The sequence below is a fragment of the Rhodnius prolixus genome, unplaced genomic scaffold (assembly GCF_049639745.1).
Source record: "Rhodnius prolixus isolate KJV_2025 unplaced genomic scaffold, Rpr scaffold_8, whole genome shotgun sequence".
NCBI lineage: Eukaryota > Metazoa > Arthropoda > Insecta > Hemiptera > Reduviidae > Rhodnius > Rhodnius prolixus.
Genome location: NW_027411593.1, coordinates 18490783 through 18508954, shown reverse-complemented (window position 1 = coordinate 18508954; position 18172 = coordinate 18490783).

Here is an 18172-nt window from a genome sequence, read left to right as displayed (position 1 = left end):
ATGTTTATGGGTGATAAGAAGAGTTATTTGAATATTAAAGTACTTCAAAAGGGATAAAGGGTAGAATATGCAAGAATGTCAGATATTTGGAAAATATAGGTTTACCTTCGAAGCTTTCTGCTAAAATGGTTAACCCTCAATATGTTACTTAAATCACACTGCCTTAGATTAATAGAAAACTAACATGTGCATTTGTGGACAGGCTCCTAACCTGCACAATAGAAAACAATTTTATCCAATTTTCAAATTTGATCTTCGCACTAGTTAACTTTAAATCTGTCAAGTCTCCTTTTAGTACTTTTTCTAATCAGTCACTGAAAAGTTTAAAAAATTATACCCTTGAATTACATTCACTTCAAAGATCCTCAGTCTGTTTTAAACAAACTGAAGGCATTTCCCAAGGTAGTGCACCACCGACTCTGTGGACGCCTCAAGCTTCACTGTTTGACAATGTACCTGTAAAATTACCTTCATGTTGATCAAGTGGCGAGCCACTATTGAATGTCCATGATGAACGTCGCTAGATTCTTTAGATCCTTTTACTTAACATTCAGTACAAACCTTTTCGACTGTGTTTGTATACATGACCATTTTTTTTTTTTTGTTCATTCCTACTCTTTGATACCCAATAACCTGCAGTGGAGTGCAACACGAGCTCTGGGCCAATGAAGGCTTGTTCTAGCTTTGGCATTTCAACTGCCCCTAGATCTTTGATGATATCCGAACTATAAAATACTAACGGTTTTCTTCCGTTCTAATTCATTTAATATTTTCCTACATTTCTTCACCCACATTGATGAAAATTCTCTTTTCCAGAGGTTTTAAATCAACCTGACTATCCGAGAATCTTACTGCATTAACGCTTCGTTATCTGATTATTTCCAGCGAACTATACTTAAGGATTGCAATGAACTCAGCATAAAATCAATCGTCCAGATGAAGCTATAAACATCATGTATCCAAACAACAGTTTCTCTGAAACCCGTGCAATCGTTAACGATCTAAGTGATCTAGTGGGAGTTTATTGTATTTTGGTATGTTGTATTCCATAATCGTTTCGTTTCCGTATGATGTACATGTGAGACAATCCTAACTAAAGTATGGTTGCTCTGTGTCGACTTTTCTTCCTGAATTCATGAAATTATTTTATAAAATGAAGTTAAACACAATTTAATTCCTTAAGGCTGCGCGGGTATTCTTTAGAATTGTACAAACCAATTCGTTTTTGCCATCTTGGTGCTATAAGAATACCTATTGTAAAAGTACCTAGTATAAAAATATTTGACATAACACAATGCAGATTGTAACTTGTGACTTTTCACTTTGTTTGTAGTAAGAGGGGCTTAGGTTTTCCTACGTCATTCTTCCAAACCACTTCGGAAATTGGTCCCCATTTATGGAAGACGCATTAACCATAGTTATTTCCTCCGGAATGTAATAAATAATAGCCAAAGACATGATGTTCTTTGTGGATTCAGCCGAGATTTTACTCTCACATTTTAATCTCACCGCACAACTTGCTGAAATTCTTTTCATTATCAGATTCCATTTATTATTGTTGTTCATTTCCATCATTTTAGCAATTTCTTTTTTTAATTTCCACGGATTCAATTTCTTTATCAACATTAATAAAACATTTACAGCAAGGCTTAATTATCGCCTCGTAGCTACGCCTCGTAGCTACGAGGCGTAGCTACGAGGCGTATTTCTTTTTCAAGAACACTCAAAGATTGATTTTTAAGAAATTCAGCTTAACCTGCTGCGGTTTTGTTAGTGTTTACTTAACTTCATTTGAATCCGACTTCAACCAATTTATTGCTTCACTTTATTTTACACTTTATAATAAGTGTTAACCGCTAGAATTTTTTCTAGAATGCTCCTTCAATTAACCCAGTCGATTATCACTTTAATTAGAGTTTAAAGTTTATTTCGATACTTAAAAAGTAAGCCTACATTCTAGCGACAACTTTTTAGTTTCAAAATACTTGTTGAGAATACTGGTAAGATTGAGGCAATTGAGTAGACCGAGATCACTAGATCTGGGAGCGACATTGTCTATTACCTCACGTGCAATGTAGGAATAACATACTTTTTAGTCAATCAATTCTGCTGACAAAGTCTTCTGCTGATAAACTATTTCCTTGTTTTAAAATTGATCGAAATAGTAAAAAAGATTTAGAACTTGGAAAAATTATATTTATCTTTTCATAATTAATTAAGGGCCCATTATTAATTCAAAAATAAGGAAATACTTAATAATTAATCTTTATAAGTAAATACAATTACTAGATATATGCTTGAAATCAGTGTATAAGGTCGACATTGGCCAAGTATGTAGCTCTAATGACATTGACCTCGTCAGCTGTAAAGCGAAAGTAACTAGGTAATGGTGTGTACATACGTGTGACGTATTAACGAGCTGACAACATGCCGGATGCTTGCTTCCACAAGTGCTATTAAAATATTTTCTGATTTTTTTATATTATTAAAATATCTACAGTTATCAAAATTAATAGAGTATTTGGAATGTGTTTTTCCTTGCGATTTTCAATTTGGATGCGAATATTTTAAAGATTTTTTCCCTACTGCAAAAGGCATTGTGAACAAATCAAAACGCACAAAATCAATTCCTCCTCAGTAGTACGAACGATCCCATGGAACAAACGAACCCTTAAAGGAGGGAATGCAGGTGCTAGGGTGTTCTTCCAGTTCTTCAAGTGGTGTCATACGATGGGGAAACATTGTGAAAACTGATGAAGGAACAGCCATTGTGGTATTGTGATCGGAAAATTAGAGAAGATGATTTGAAATGGGTTGTGTTTCTATTGATTAACTAACGCTTTGTCTCTCTCTCTCTCTGTCAACAGAAGCTTTGATGTCGTCGCCATAAAGTGATGTCAAATTCAACTGACGAAGAGGCAAACGAAAAGCTTTGAGTGGTGCAGCAGAGATTCACTTTATCCTAAGAATGACAAGGCCGGTTTTTGAAGTCCATTTGAGAACATTGTTGCGACCCTTTGGAAGCAGAAGTCCATCGACCAATTGAAGGAAAAAATTGGACTGTAGCTAGCTCAAACTCCAACCTGTATGTACGGCTGACAAGAAAAGCATCCTCTGCAAATTTTATAAAGGTGATAGGACATGATTATTTTGCAGAATCACCTCTAGAAGGATCACTTTTCTAGATCACATCGTCCTAGCCGTTAAAGGGACACTGGAAAATTATAATAAATACAATTAATAAAAAAATAAATTTTATTTAGCAAGTGTAGAGAGAATAGTTATGCAATTAGATGCAAGTGTACCCCCGCTTTATCAGCATGCCACGTGTAGACTAGCAATGCTAGGCGTTTAGGTAATTCAAAGTGTTTTCCACAAACTCCACTTCCAGAGTTTTGTCGTCATGAGAAACGTAGAATTCATCAGCTCTGGGAGTCACTTTTCTACTTAAATAGAGGGAAGGAAGGCATGAGAAAGAAGGACTATTTTTCAAAAAGAGATTTTATTATCCTTTGTAGACCGCAAAAAGTTTTATTCTGGTAAACTTCGGGCGGAGATTTTACTTCTAGCAAACACTATGCTGAAAAAATTAACTTAAAAATTTAGAAAATGGTGAGGCACCAACCTATTTATGTAATCTTACTTAAATTAACTCATAAAATAAAAGAAAGTATAAAATCCAAACTTTTGTATAAAGAAAACAAAAAAAAACTATTATCGTTTTAGTTAAAAAAACGTAAGTTATATATATAATTTTTGTTTTATGATTACTTCCGTAAAGATAAAAAGGTTAAATTAATATGACTTAAGAATAAGGTCAGACGGCCGGGCACAAGTCCAGCAACTTGCTGCAATAAGTTGATAATTGCTGGCAATATTTCCTGGCCATGCTGCAGAATTTCATTTATTCCGCAACGTTTCAAACACTTGCCAGATATATGTTTATTGCCACGAACTGCATTAAAATGTTACGATGAAGAATGAATAGAAATAAGATATCTGGATGCCGCAATCGATAGTTTTTCTTTAATTAAATAATCAAATCTCATACATGATATTCTCTTAAATTCTATGGTGCAAAGCAAATGTCACGCCTTCAAGAGACATGAGTCTCTGCATTTTTTACAAGACCTATCACAAAGAACATGTACATTACACTTTATAGTTATAGTTGTAATTTATAGACAAATTTTAAGATAAAATCAATCAATGGAGCCACTATAGTTGTTTCACAAACAATGGACTTAAGTTGTTAGACAATTCGTTTCTCAAACAACATCTACAGTAATCGTTTTTCAAACTTCACTTAGATTTTTCATGTACAATGTCTACTATAGTTTTTCTATACATAATGTCTATTTTAGTTGCTTCACAAAGAGCATTTTTATTTTTATTATTATTATTATTTCACTCTAAGTACAAAGTATATACAGGAGTACCAAAAGTGCATTCTATCTCCTACACAGTTTATAATGATACACACACACAGGTTAGAAAGGGAGTAAACATTAGATTAAAGGGGGGAAAAAAAATTGCACAAAAACCTCTAAAAAATAAAATAAAATGTTAAAGCCTAATTAATTTATAAACTGAGAATATGTTTTATGATTTAAAAAGCATTCAGTTACTTACTACAAATAACATCTACTAAAAGTTAGTACCCCAGTAATACTCGTGACACCGTTTATGCTCTATGAAGCTGATGATCAAAGTGTCTTGAGAAACACAGATTAGTAAGATTAAGGAGAATTTTCAGAACATTTTCAATGAGGGAAAGAAGACTTTATGACGTCAGGAAGTACTAGAATTTGAGGATTGATGGCTTTAGGTATCATTTTAAGCAACGAGAACTTCCTCTGGAGGGAGATCAACTAAACTAATTTCATGAAAATGCTCCTGAATGGACACAAGATTGAGAAAATTCCTTTCATTTAATAAATAACTAATAAAATATAAATAAATGAAAATCTGTAGAAGAATAACTATACTTTCACTGTCACCTGACATTCCTATCTCTAGTTTAACACATTCGCTAGACCACACTGTTTCATAATACAGAACTCCTATTAGCGTTCAAGGTTAGCCAAAACCTCTAGAAATCTACAATTTGGATGATCAGCAACAAACTATAATAATAAAAAACTGGTTTTTGAGGGAAAGCGATCATCGCAACAGGAAACTATTCATCAACGCTCCATAAAAGATAGTATGCTCGTAGATCTAAAAATCTTATCACAGAGTTGCTCAACTTTGATTCTTGTGTTTTGATTTGCTCTTTCACTGAAGTTTTTTTTTTTTTTATTGCGATATTTGAATCTCTTGTTGTTTACATAATGATAACATCAGCTTCGTTAAGTTAATGTATTAATCAATGGAGAGTTCTTCAAATTTTTGAAAAAAAGTTTGTCCTAAAGGTGGGTAATAATTTTAACCTGCCACTATCTTATAATTCCTCTAGAACTCATTAGCTTTAGATTTACGTAAGGTAATGGCGATGCGGATAGCTCATTACCTTGTTTAATTATATATGCTCTTAATTATCTAAATTTATTTAAATTAAATGTTCACGTCAAACTGTGAATTCGCACTATGTGGCAAAAATAAAGTCTACCCTAATTTTAACATTTAGTACTGGCCTAAATAGCCGTTGACATTACCCTAAAATGTTTTTTTTTGGGCCCAACTAGCTGATAGTTCTTGAATTTTCCATCGTTTTTCACAATGAGTGATAAGAAATAAAAGGTCTACTATTTCAAATGATGGCTTGATTTGAACAGTAGCAATTAACTTCTTCAGTTTGACGTGAATACTTAATGGAAATAATGACCGTGCGTTGATCCAGGTATTTTAAGATCGTATATAATTAAACACGTTAATAAACTATCCGCAACGCCCATTACCTTCAGAAAATCTAAAACTAGTGGAGTTCTAGTGGAATTATAAGGTAAGGCTGGTTGGAATTATCACATGAATACGAGGGTCGTTTGAAAAGTCCGTGCAAAGTCAGAGAGATAGCACCACTGGCGCGTTTAGTTAGTAGCATCTCTTGGAAGAACACACACCAAGTTTCAGCCAGATCGGTCTATTTCTTTGTGTTTGGCATTCGTTTGAATCGAGGAAGTCGAGTGATTTTCAAAAAATGGACGAAAAAGAATTTCGTGTGTTGATTAAACACTACTTTACGAAAGGCAAAACGCCTCAGGAGACTAAAGAGAAGCTTGATAAATATTATGGTGACTCTGCACCTTCGATTAGAACAGTTTATAAGTGGTTTCAAAATTTTCGGAGTGGCCATATGGGCACAAGTGACGCTGAACGTTCTGGACGCCCTGTTGAGGTTACTACTCCAGAAATCATTGATAAAATCCATGATATGGTGATGGATGACAGAAGAGTGAAGGTGCGTGAGATTGCTAATGCTGTGGGCATCTCGAATGAACGGGTACATAATATTTTGCATCAACATTTGGACATGACAAAGCTATCCGCAAGATGGGTGCCGCGATTGCTCACGCTTGACCAAAAACGAAATCGTGTGAAGTGTTCCAGAAGAATCCGCAGGACTTTAAGCGTCGTTTCGTCACTGTGGATGAAACATGGATACATCACTACACTCCTGAGACCAAAGAACAATCTAAACAATGGGTTACCAAGGGGGAATCTGCGCCAAAAAAGGCGAAGACCGTTCCTTCGGCCGGAAAGATTATGGCGACTGTCTTTTGGAATTCGCAAGGAATAATTCTCATCGACTATCTGGAAAAGGGTAAAACTATTACAGGTGCATATTATTCATCGTTATTGGACCGTTTGAAAACCGAGCTGCAAGAAAAACGCCCACGATTGGCCCACAAAAAAGTCCTTTTCCATCACGACAACGCACCAGCTCCCACCTCAGCAGTTGTGGTCGCAAAATCAATGGAAATAGGGTTCCAACTCGTTTCACATCCCCCCTATTCTCCAGACTTGGCTCCCTCGGACTACTATTTGTTCCCCAATATGAAGAAATGGCTGGCGGGAAAAAGATTTTATTCAAACGAGGAGGTGATTGCAGAAACGAATGGCTATTTTTCAGACTTGGACAAATCCTATTATTCGGAAGGGATCAACAAACTAGAGCAGCGTTGGACGAAGTGTATAAGCCTAAAAGGAGACTATGTTGAAAAATAAAAAAGGTTTACCCCAAAAAATTAAGTAGTTTTTATTTTTGCACGGACTTTTCAAACGACCCTCGTACATTTAGAGGACGATCTAATTTTTTCTTTTTACCATCTATTTATTTATTTTATTTTTTTATTTTTAAGCACGGAAATTTAGCTTGGAACCTCAGAAAGTGGTCGTGAAATGATTTAGTAGTTTCTTCAGAGTTTGTTTTTATTGATTATACCACATCACGAAAATGATTCGCATTCATTAAAATCAAACTGTTACATTTTCTAGAAAATCAGACCCGATAATAACTAAAAAAAAATCAATTAATCGGAATAGCCACTCTCCGCTAACTGCTGAGCTTTTGCATTAAGATGAGTGCTGAGTAGCAGCAGCCTGAACTTAAAAGCCATGCAGAGATGTTACACGCCAATAGTAGGCTTTGAGCAGAAGGAAAGAAATTTGCAGTCACACAATACTTTCCAAGAAATTTGATTCTTTTTCCAAGATCCTTCTCTTTAAAATATTTTGGAAAAGAAGGAAATCGTTAAGGAAGTTCTTTAAACAAACATTGTACGTTTTATTATGAAATAACTAGAGTGAATATTATCCGTGAAACTACCACAATAGATGTTTTATATCGCTGATTCTTGATACACTCGACCGGATCCAACATCAGAGGTAAATTAATCACTGATTCATCACCTATAGTATGAGATGGAACTATAGTTCAAGTAAAATTCTCTGCACCAAACTGATTAATCAAAAATACGCGTCCGGACGAGTAAAACAGCGATATTATGCAACGCAAAATAAAGAGCTTACACATCCGATAGCTTCTTTAGTGATTCATGCCAAAAAACTTTTAGATATCTTACTAAAGATGGATGCCCCTAGAAATGTTTTAGCGAAGAGGCATGCATTTCTTAGTATAGGGTTCATTCAAAAAACTTTATCGAATCAAATGTAAAATCTGGAGCATGTACCACATATGTTTTGCAATGGAGATTGTTCATTCACTCTTTATGTTTACGTTGATGTAGAATCAGAAAAAAAAGAAATGCTAGAATGATGTAAGTAAAGGTATTGAAAGGTTGTTACAATGTTTAATATGCCTTGGATAATAATATTTAAAATATGGTGTATGATATAGTCATTTTATAAATCTTAAAAGCGAAAACAGTACTTGCATGTCTGCATATAATACAGTAATGCAGTTATATTATTAATATAACTTTCCCTTTACAGGCAGAGGAGAAAACAATGGTTGAGCTAATCTAAAGTGCAGCAGAATATGAAATAATATGAAGCGCCAGCTCAAAAAGTAAACAGCATTTTTGTTTTCGTGTATTTAAAGAATTTCTTTTTTGGATTTAGTTTTAGTCACTGATTAAGTCTAAAATTTCTTAATTGTTACAGCGTTCTCAATAATGTTAACCGCTCCATTTTCATTTAGAATCTAAATTTGAAACTAGACAATGGAGCTACACTTTATCTAAATTTAGGGTTGTAGAGAAAGGCGATTCTGTAGAACAGTGGTTCTTAACCGGTGTTCCGCGGAACACTGGTGTTCCGTGAATATGGTCCAAGTGTTCCGCGAAATTTCAATTTTAAATGTATTGAAATTTAGAAACTTAGGAAAGATACGAAAACAAAAAATTGTTCTTTTTTTTTTTAATTTGAATTTAATTTTAAGTTATTGCTAAATACCGAATTGCAAATTATTTAATTTTAGTGTTCCGCGAGAAAAATATGAACATATAATTGTGTTCCGCGTCTATGAAAAGGTAAAGAACCACTGATATAAAAGGGTTGAAAAATTTTTGGGTCATGAAATTCTGTAAAATTATGGCCATTCTATATCTCCCACTGTGAACCACGTATTCGTATGAAATTTTGTTCTCCTGTACACTTTGTTTTTCTCAATTATAAACTATAGTTATTTTGTGCACAGATCTATAAATGTAGAAGATATAAAGGGTTGAAAATTTTTTGGGTCAAGAAATTCTGTAAAATTATGACCGTTCTATATCTCCCACTGTGAAGCACGTATTGGTATGGAATTTTGTTCTCTTATACACTTTGTTTTCCTCAATTATAAAATATAGTTATTTTGTGCACAGATCTAAAAATGTAGAAGATATAAAGGGTTGAAAATTTTTTGGGTCATGAAATTCTGTAAAATTATGTCTGTTCTATATCTCCCACTGTGAAGCACGTATTGGTATGGAATTTTATTCTCTTATACACTTTGTTTTTCTCAATTATAAACTATAGTTATTTTGTGCACAGATCTATAAATGTAGAAGATATAAAAGGTTGAAAATTTTTTGGGTCATGAAATTCTGTAAAATTATGGCCATTCTATATTTCTCACTGTGAACCACGTATAGGTATGGAATTTTGTTCTCCTGTACACTTTGTTTTTCTCAATTATAAACTAAAGTTATTTTGTGCACAGATCTATAAATGTAGAAGATATAAAGGGTTGAAAAATTTTTGGGTCATGAAATTCTGTAAAATTATTGCCATTCTATATCTCCCACTGTGAAGCACGTATTGGTATGGAATTTTGTTGTCTTATACACTTTGTTTTCCTCAATTATAATCTATAGTTATTTTGTGCACAGATCTATAAATGTAGAAGATATAAGAGGTTGAAAATTTTTTGGGTCATGAAATTCTGTAAAATTATGGCCACTCTATATTTCCCACTGTGAACCACGTGTAGGTAAGGAATTTTGTTCTCCTGTACACTTTGTTTTTCTCAATTATAAACTAAAGTTATTTTGTGCACAGATCTATAAATGTAGAAGATATAAAGGGTTGAAAATTTTTTGGGTCATGAAATTTTGCAAAATTATGGCTGTTCTATATCTCCCACTGTGAAGCACGTATTGGTATGGAATTTTGTTCTCTTATACACTTTGTTTTTCTCAATTATAAACTATAGTTATTTTGTGCACAGATCTATAAATGTAGAAGATATAAAGGGTTGAAAATGTTTTGGGTCATGAAATTCTGTAAAATTATGGCCGTTCTATATCTCCCACTGTGAAGCACGTATTGGTATGGAATTTTATTCTCTTATCCACTTTGTTTTTCTCAATTATCAACTATAGTTATTTTGTGCACAGATCTATAAATGTAGAAGATATAAAGGGTTGAAAATTTTTTGGGTCATGAAATTCTGTAAATTTATGGTTGTTTTATATTTCCCACTGTGAACCACGTATTGATATGGACTTTTTTTCCTATATACACATTGTTTTTCTCAATTATAAACTATAGTTATTTTGTGCACAGATCTATAAATGTAGAAGATATAAAGGGTTGAAAATTTTTTGGGTCATGAAATTCTGTAAAATTATGGCCATTCTATATTTCTCACTGTGAACCACGTATAGGTAAGGAATTTTGTTCTCCTGTGCACTTTGTTTTTCCCAATTATAAACTAAAGTTATTTTGTTCACAGATCTATAAATGTAGAAGATATAAAGGTTGAAAAATTTTTGGGTCATGAAATTCTGTAAAATTATGGCCATTCTATATTTCTCACTGTGAACCACGTATTCGTATGAAATTTTGTTCTCCTGTACACTTTGTTTTTCTCAATTATAAACTATAGTTATTTTGTGCACAGATCTTTAAATGTAGAAGATATAAAGGGTTGAAAATTTTTTGGGTCATGAAATTCTGTAAAATTATGGCCGTTCTATATCTCCCACTGTGAAGCACGTATTGGTATGGAATTTTGTTCTCCTGTACACTTTGTTTTTCTCAATTATAAACTAAAGTTATTTTGTGCACAGATCTATAAATGTAAAAGATATAAAGGGTTGAAAAATTTTTGGGTCATGAAATTCTGTAAAATTATGGCCATTCTATATCTCCCACTGTGAACCACGTATTCGTATGAAATTTTGTTCTCCTGTACACTTTGTTTTTCTCAATTATAACCTATAGTTATTTTGTGCAAAGATCTTTAAATGTAGAATATATAAAGGGTTGAAAATTTTTTGGGTCATGAAATTTTGCAAAATTATGGCTGTTCTATATCTCCCACTGTGAAGCACGTATTGGTATGGAATTTTATTCTCTTATACACTTTGTTTTTCTCAATTATAAACTATAGTTATTTTGTGCACAGATCTATAAATGTAGAAGATATAAAGGGTTGAAAATTTTTTGGGTCATGAAATTCTGTAAAATTTTGGCCATTCTATATTTCTCACTGTGAACCACGTATAGGTATGGAATTTTGTTCTCCTGTACACTTTGTTTTTCTCAATTATAAACTAAAGTTATTTTGTGCACAGATCTATAAATGTAGAAGATACAAAGGGTTGAAAAATTTTTGGGTCATGAAATTCTGTAAAATTATTGCCATTCTATATCTCCCACTGTGAAGCACGTATTGGTATGAAATTTTGTTCTCATGTACACATTGTTTTTCTCAATTATAAACTAAAGTTATTTTGTGCACAGATCTATAAATGTAGAAGATATAAAGGGTTGAAAATTTTTTGGGTCATGAAATTCTGTAAATTTATGGCTGTTTTATATCTCCCACTGTGAACCACGTATTGATATGGAATTTTTTCCTATATACGCATTGTTTTTCTCAATTATAAACTACAGTTATTTTGTGCACAGATCTATAAATGTAGAAGATATAAAGGGTTGAAAATTTTTTGGGTCATGAAATTCTGTAAAATTATGGCCATTCTATATTTTTCACTGTGAACCACGTATAGGTAAGGAATATTGTTCTCCTGTGCACTTTGTTTTTCCCAATTATAAACTAAAGTTATTTTGTGCACAGATCTATAAATGTAGAAGATATAAAGGTTGAAAAATTTTTGGGTCATGAAATTCTGTAAAATTATGGCCATTCTATATCTCCCACTGTGAACCACGTATTCGTATGAAATTTTGTTCTCCTGTACACTTTGTTTTTCTCAATTATAAACTATAGTTATTTTGTGCACAGATCTTTAAATGTAGAAGATATAAAGGGTTGAAAATTTTTTGGGTCATGAAATTCTGTAAATTTATGGCTGTTTTATATCTCCCACTGTGAACCACGTATTGATATGGACTTTTTTCCTATATACACATTGTTTTTCTCAATTATTAACTATAGTTATTTTGTGCACAGATCTATAAATGTAGAAGATATAAAGGGTTGAAAATTTTTTGGGTCATGAAATTCTGTAAATTTATGGCTGTTTTATATCTCCCACTGTGAACCACGTATTGATATGGACTTTTTTCCTATATACACATTGTTTTTCTCAATTATAAACTATAGTTATTTTGTGCACAGATCTATAAATGTAGAAGATATAAAGGGTTGAAAATTTTTTGGGTCATGAAATTCTGTAAAATTATGGCCATTCTATATTTCTCACTGTGAACCACGTATAGGTATGGAATTTTGTTCTCCTGTACACTTTGTTTTTCTCAATTATAAACTAAAGTTATTTTGTGCACAGATCTATAAATGTAGAAGATATAAAGGGTTGAAAAATTTTTGGGTCATGAAATTCTGTAAAATTATTGCCATTCTATATCTCCCACTGTGAAGCACGTATTGGTATGGAATTTTGTTGTCTTATACACTTTGTTTTCCTCAATTATAATCTATAGTTATTTTGTGCACAGATCTATAAATGTAGAAGATATAAAAGGTTGAAAATTTTTTGGGTCATGAAATTCTGTAAAATTATGGCCACTCTATATTTCCCACTGTGAACCACGTGTAGGTAAGGAATTTTGTTCTCCTGTACACTTTGTTTTTCTCAATTATAAACTAAAGTTATTTTGTGCACAGATCTATAAATGTAGAAGATATAAAGGGTTGAAAATTTTTTGGGTCAAGAAATTTTGCAAAATTATGGCTGTTCTATATCTCCCACTGTGAAGCACGTATTGGTATGGAATTTTGTTCTCTTATACACTTTGTTTTTCTCAATTATAAACTATAGTTATTTTGTGCACAGATCTATAAATGTAGAAGATATAAAGGGTTGAAAAATTTTTGGGTCATGAAATTCTGTAAAATTATTGCCATTCTATATCTCCCACTGTGAAGCACGTATTGGTATGGAATTTTGTTGTCTTATACACTTTGTTTTCCTCAATTATAATCTATAGTTATTTTGTGCACAGATCTATAAATGTAGAAGATATAAAAGGTTGAAAATTTTTTGGGTCATGAAATTCTGTAAAATTATGGCTGTTCTATATCTCCCACTGTGAACCACGTATTCGTATGAAATTTTGTTCTCATGTACACATTGTTTTTCTCAATTATAAACTAAAGTTATTTTGTGCACAGATCTATAAATGTAGAAGATATAAAGGGTTGAAAATTTTTTGGGTCATGAAATTCTGTAAATTTATGGCTGTTTTATATCTCCCACTGTGAACCACGTATTGATATGGACTTTTTTCCTATATACACATTGTTTTTCTCAATTATTAACTATAGTTATTTTGTGCACAGATCTATAAATGTAGAAGATATAAAGGGTTGAAAATTTTTTGGGTCATGAAATTCTGTAAATTTATGGCTGTTTTATATCTCCCACTGTGAACCACGTATTGATATGGACTTTTTTCCTATATACACATTGTTTTTCTCAATTATAAACTATAGTTATTTTGTGCACAGATCTATAAATGTAGAAGATATAAAGGGTTGAAAATTTTTTGGGTCATGAAATTCTGTAAAATTATGGCCATTCTATATTTCTCACTGTGAACCACGTATAGGTATGGAATTTTGTTCTCCTGTACACTTTGTTTTTCTCAATTATAAACTAAAGTTATTTTGTGCACAGATCTATAAATGTAGAAGATATAAAGGGTTGAAAAATTTTTGGGTCATGAAATTCTGTAAAATTATTGCCATTCTATATCTCCCACTGTGAAGCACGTATTGGTATGGAATTTTGTTGTCTTATACACTTTGTTTTCCTCAATTATAATCTATAGTTATTTTGTGCACAGATCTATAAATGTAGAAGATATAAAAGGTTGAAAATTTTTTGGGTCATGAAATTCTGTAAAATTATGGCCACTCTATATTTCCCACTGTGAACCACGTGTAGGTAAGGAATTTTGTTCTCCTGTACACTTTGTTTTTCTCAATTATAAACTAAAGTTATTTTGTGCACAGATCTATAAATGTAGAAGATATAAAGGGTTGAAAATTTTTTGGGTCAAGAAATTTTGCAAAATTATGGCTGTTCTATATCTCCCACTGTGAAGCACGTATTGGTATGGAATTTTGTTCTCTTATACACTTTGTTTTTCTCAATTATAAACTATAGTTATTTTGTGCACAGATCTATAAATGTAGAAGATATAAAGGGTTGAAAATGTTTTGGGTCATGAAATTCTGTAAAATTATGGCCGTTCTATATCTCCCACTGTGAAGCACGTATTGGTATGGAATTTTATTCTCTTATCCACTTTGTTTTTCTCAATTATCAACTATAGTTATTTTGTGCACAGATCTATAAATGTAGAAGATATAAAGGGTTGAAAATTTTTTGGGTCATGAAATTCTGTAAATTTATGGTTGTTTTATATCTCCCACTGTGAACCACGTATTGATATGGACTTTTTTTCCTATATACACATTGTTTTTCTCAATTATAAACTATAGTTATTTTGTGCACAGATCTATAAATGTAGAAGATATAAAGGGTTGAAAATTTTTTGGGTCATGAAATTCTGTAAAATTATGGCCATTCTATATTTCTCACTGTGAACCACGTATAGGTAAGGAATTTTGTTCTCCTGTGCACTTTGTTTTTCCCAATTATAAACTAAAGTTATTTTGTTCACAGATCTATAAATGTAGAAGATATAAAGGTTGAAAAATTTTTGGGTCATGAAATTCTGTAAAATTATGGCCATTCTATATTTCTCACTGTGAACCACGTATTCGTATGAAATTTTGTTCTCCTGTACACTTTGTTTTTCTCAATTATAAACTATAGTTATTTTGTGCACAGATCTTTAAATGTAGAAGATATAAAGGGTTGAAAATTATTTGGGTCATGAAATTCTGTAAAATTATGGCCGTTCTATATCTCCCACTGTGAAGCACGTATTGGTATGGAATTTTGTTCTCCTGTACACTTTGTTTTTCTCAATTATAAACTAAAGTTATTTTGTGCACAGATCTATAAATGTAGAAGATATAAAGGGTTGAAAAATTTTTGGGTCATGAAATTCTGTAAAATTATGGCCATTCTATATCTCCCACTGTGAACCACGTATTCGTATGAAATTTTGTTCTCCTGTACACTTTGTTTTTCTCAATTATAACCTATAGTTATTTTGTGCAAAGATCTTTAAATGTAGAATATATAAAGGGTTGAAAATTTTTTGGGTCATGAAATTTTGCAAAATTATGGCTGTTCTATATCTCCCACTGTGAAGCGCGTATTGGTATGGAATTTTATTCTCTTATACACTTTGTTTTTCTCAATTATAAACTATAGTTATTTTGTGCACAGATCTATAAATGTAGAAGATATAAAGGGTTGAAAATTTTTTGGGTCATGAAATTCTGTAAAATTTTGGCCATTCTATATTTCTCACTGTGAACCACGTATAGGTATGGAATTTTGTTCTCCTGTACACTTTGTTTTTCTCAATTATAAACTAAAGTTATTTTGTGCACAGATCTATAAATGTAGAAGATATAAAGGGTTGAAAAATTTTTGGGTCATGAAATTCTGTAAAATTATTGCCATTCTATATCTCCCACTGTGAAGCACGTATTGGTATGGAATTTTGTTGTCTTATACACTTTGTTTTCCTCAATTATAATCTATAGTTATTTTGTGCACAGATCTATAAATGTAGAAGATATAAAAGGTTGAAAATTTTTTGGGTCATGAAATTCTGTAAAATTATGGCTGTTCTATATCTCCCACTGTGAACCACGTATTCGTATGAAATTTTGTTCTCATGTACACATTGTTTTTCTCAATTATAAACTAAAGTTATTTTGTGCACAGATCTATAAATGTAGAAGATATAAAGGGTTGAAAATTTTTTGGGTCATGAAATTTTGCAAAATTATGGCTGTTCTATATCTCCCACTGTGAAGCACGTATTGGTATGGAATTTTGTTCTCTTATACACTTTGTTTTTCTCAATTATAAACTATAGTTATTTTGTGCACAGATCTATAAATGTAGAAGATATAAAGGGTTGAAAATTTTTTGTGTCATGAAATTCTGTAAATTTATGGTTGTTTTATATCTCCCACTGTGAACCACGTATTGATATGGACTTTTTTTCCTATATACACATTGTTTTTCTCAATTATAATCTATAGTTATTTTGTGCACAGATCTATAAATGTAGAAGATATAAAGGGTTGAAAATTTTTTGGGTCATGAAATTCTGTAAAATTATGGCCATTCTATATTTCTCACTGTGAACCACGTATAGCTAAGGAATTTTGTTCTCCTGTGCACTTTGTTTTTCCCAATTATAAACTAAAGTTATTTTGTTCACAGATCTATAAATGTAGAAGATATAAAGGTTGAAAAATTTTTGGGTCATGAAATTCTGTAAAATTATGGCCATTCTATATTTCTCACTGTGAACCAGGTATTCGTATGAAATTTTGTTCTCCTGTACACTTTGTTTTTCTCAATTATAAACTATAGTTATTTTGTGCACAGATCTTTAAATGTAGAAGATATAAAGGGTTGAAAATTTTTTGGGTCATGAAATTCTGTAAAATTATGGCCGTTCTATATCTCCCACTGTGAAGCACGTATTGGTATGGAATTTTGTTCTCCTGTACACTTTGTTTTTCTCAATTATAAACTAAAGTTATTTTGTGCCCAGATCTATAAATGTAGAAGATATAAAGGGTTGAAAAATTTTTGGGTCATGAAATTCTGTAAAATTATGGCCATTCTATATCTCCCACTGTGAACCACGTATTCGTATGAAATTTTGTTCTCCTGTACACTTTGTTTTTCTCAATTATAACCTATAGTTATTTTGTGCAAAGATCTTTAAATGTAGAATATATAAAGGGTTGAAAATTTTTTGGGTCATGAAATTTTGCAAAATTATGGCTGTTCTATATCTCCCACTGTGAAGCACGTATTGGTATGGAATTTTATTCTCTTATACACTTTGTTTTTCTCAATTATAAACTATAGTTATTTTGTGCACAGATCTATAAATGTAGAAGATATAAAGGGTTGAAAATTTTTTGGGTCATGAAATTCTGTAAAATTTTGGCCATTCTATATTTCTCACTGTGAACCACGTATAGGTATGGAATTTTGTTCTCCTGTACACTTTGTTTTTCTCAATTATAAACTAAAGTTATTTTGTGCACAGATCTATAAATGTAGAAGATATAAAGGGTTGAAAAATTTTTGGGTCATGAAATTCTGTAAAATTATTGCCATTCTATATCTCCCACTGTGAAGCACGTATTGGTATGGAATTTTGTTGTCTTATACACTTTGTTTTCCTCAATTATAATCTATAGTTATTTTGTGCACAGATCTATAAATGTAGAAGATATAAAAGGTTGAAAATTTTTTGGGTCATGAAATTCTGTAAAATTATGGCTGTTCTATATCTCCCACTGTGAACCACGTATTCGTATGAAATTTTGTTCTCATGTACACATTGTTTTTCTCAATTATAAACTAAAGTTATTTTGTGCACAGATCTATAAATGTAGAAGATATAAAGGGTTGAAAATTTTTTGGGTCATGAAATTCTGTAAATTTATGGCTGTTTTATATCTCCCACTGTGAACCACGTATTGATATGCACTTTTTTCCTATATACACATTGTTTTTCTCAATTATAAACTATAGTTATTTTGTGCACAGATCTATAAATGTAGAAGATATAAAGGGTTGAAAATTTTTTGGGTCATGAAATTCTGTAAAATTATGGCCATTCTATATTTTTCACTGTGAACCACGTATAGGTAAGGAATATTGTTCTCCTGTGC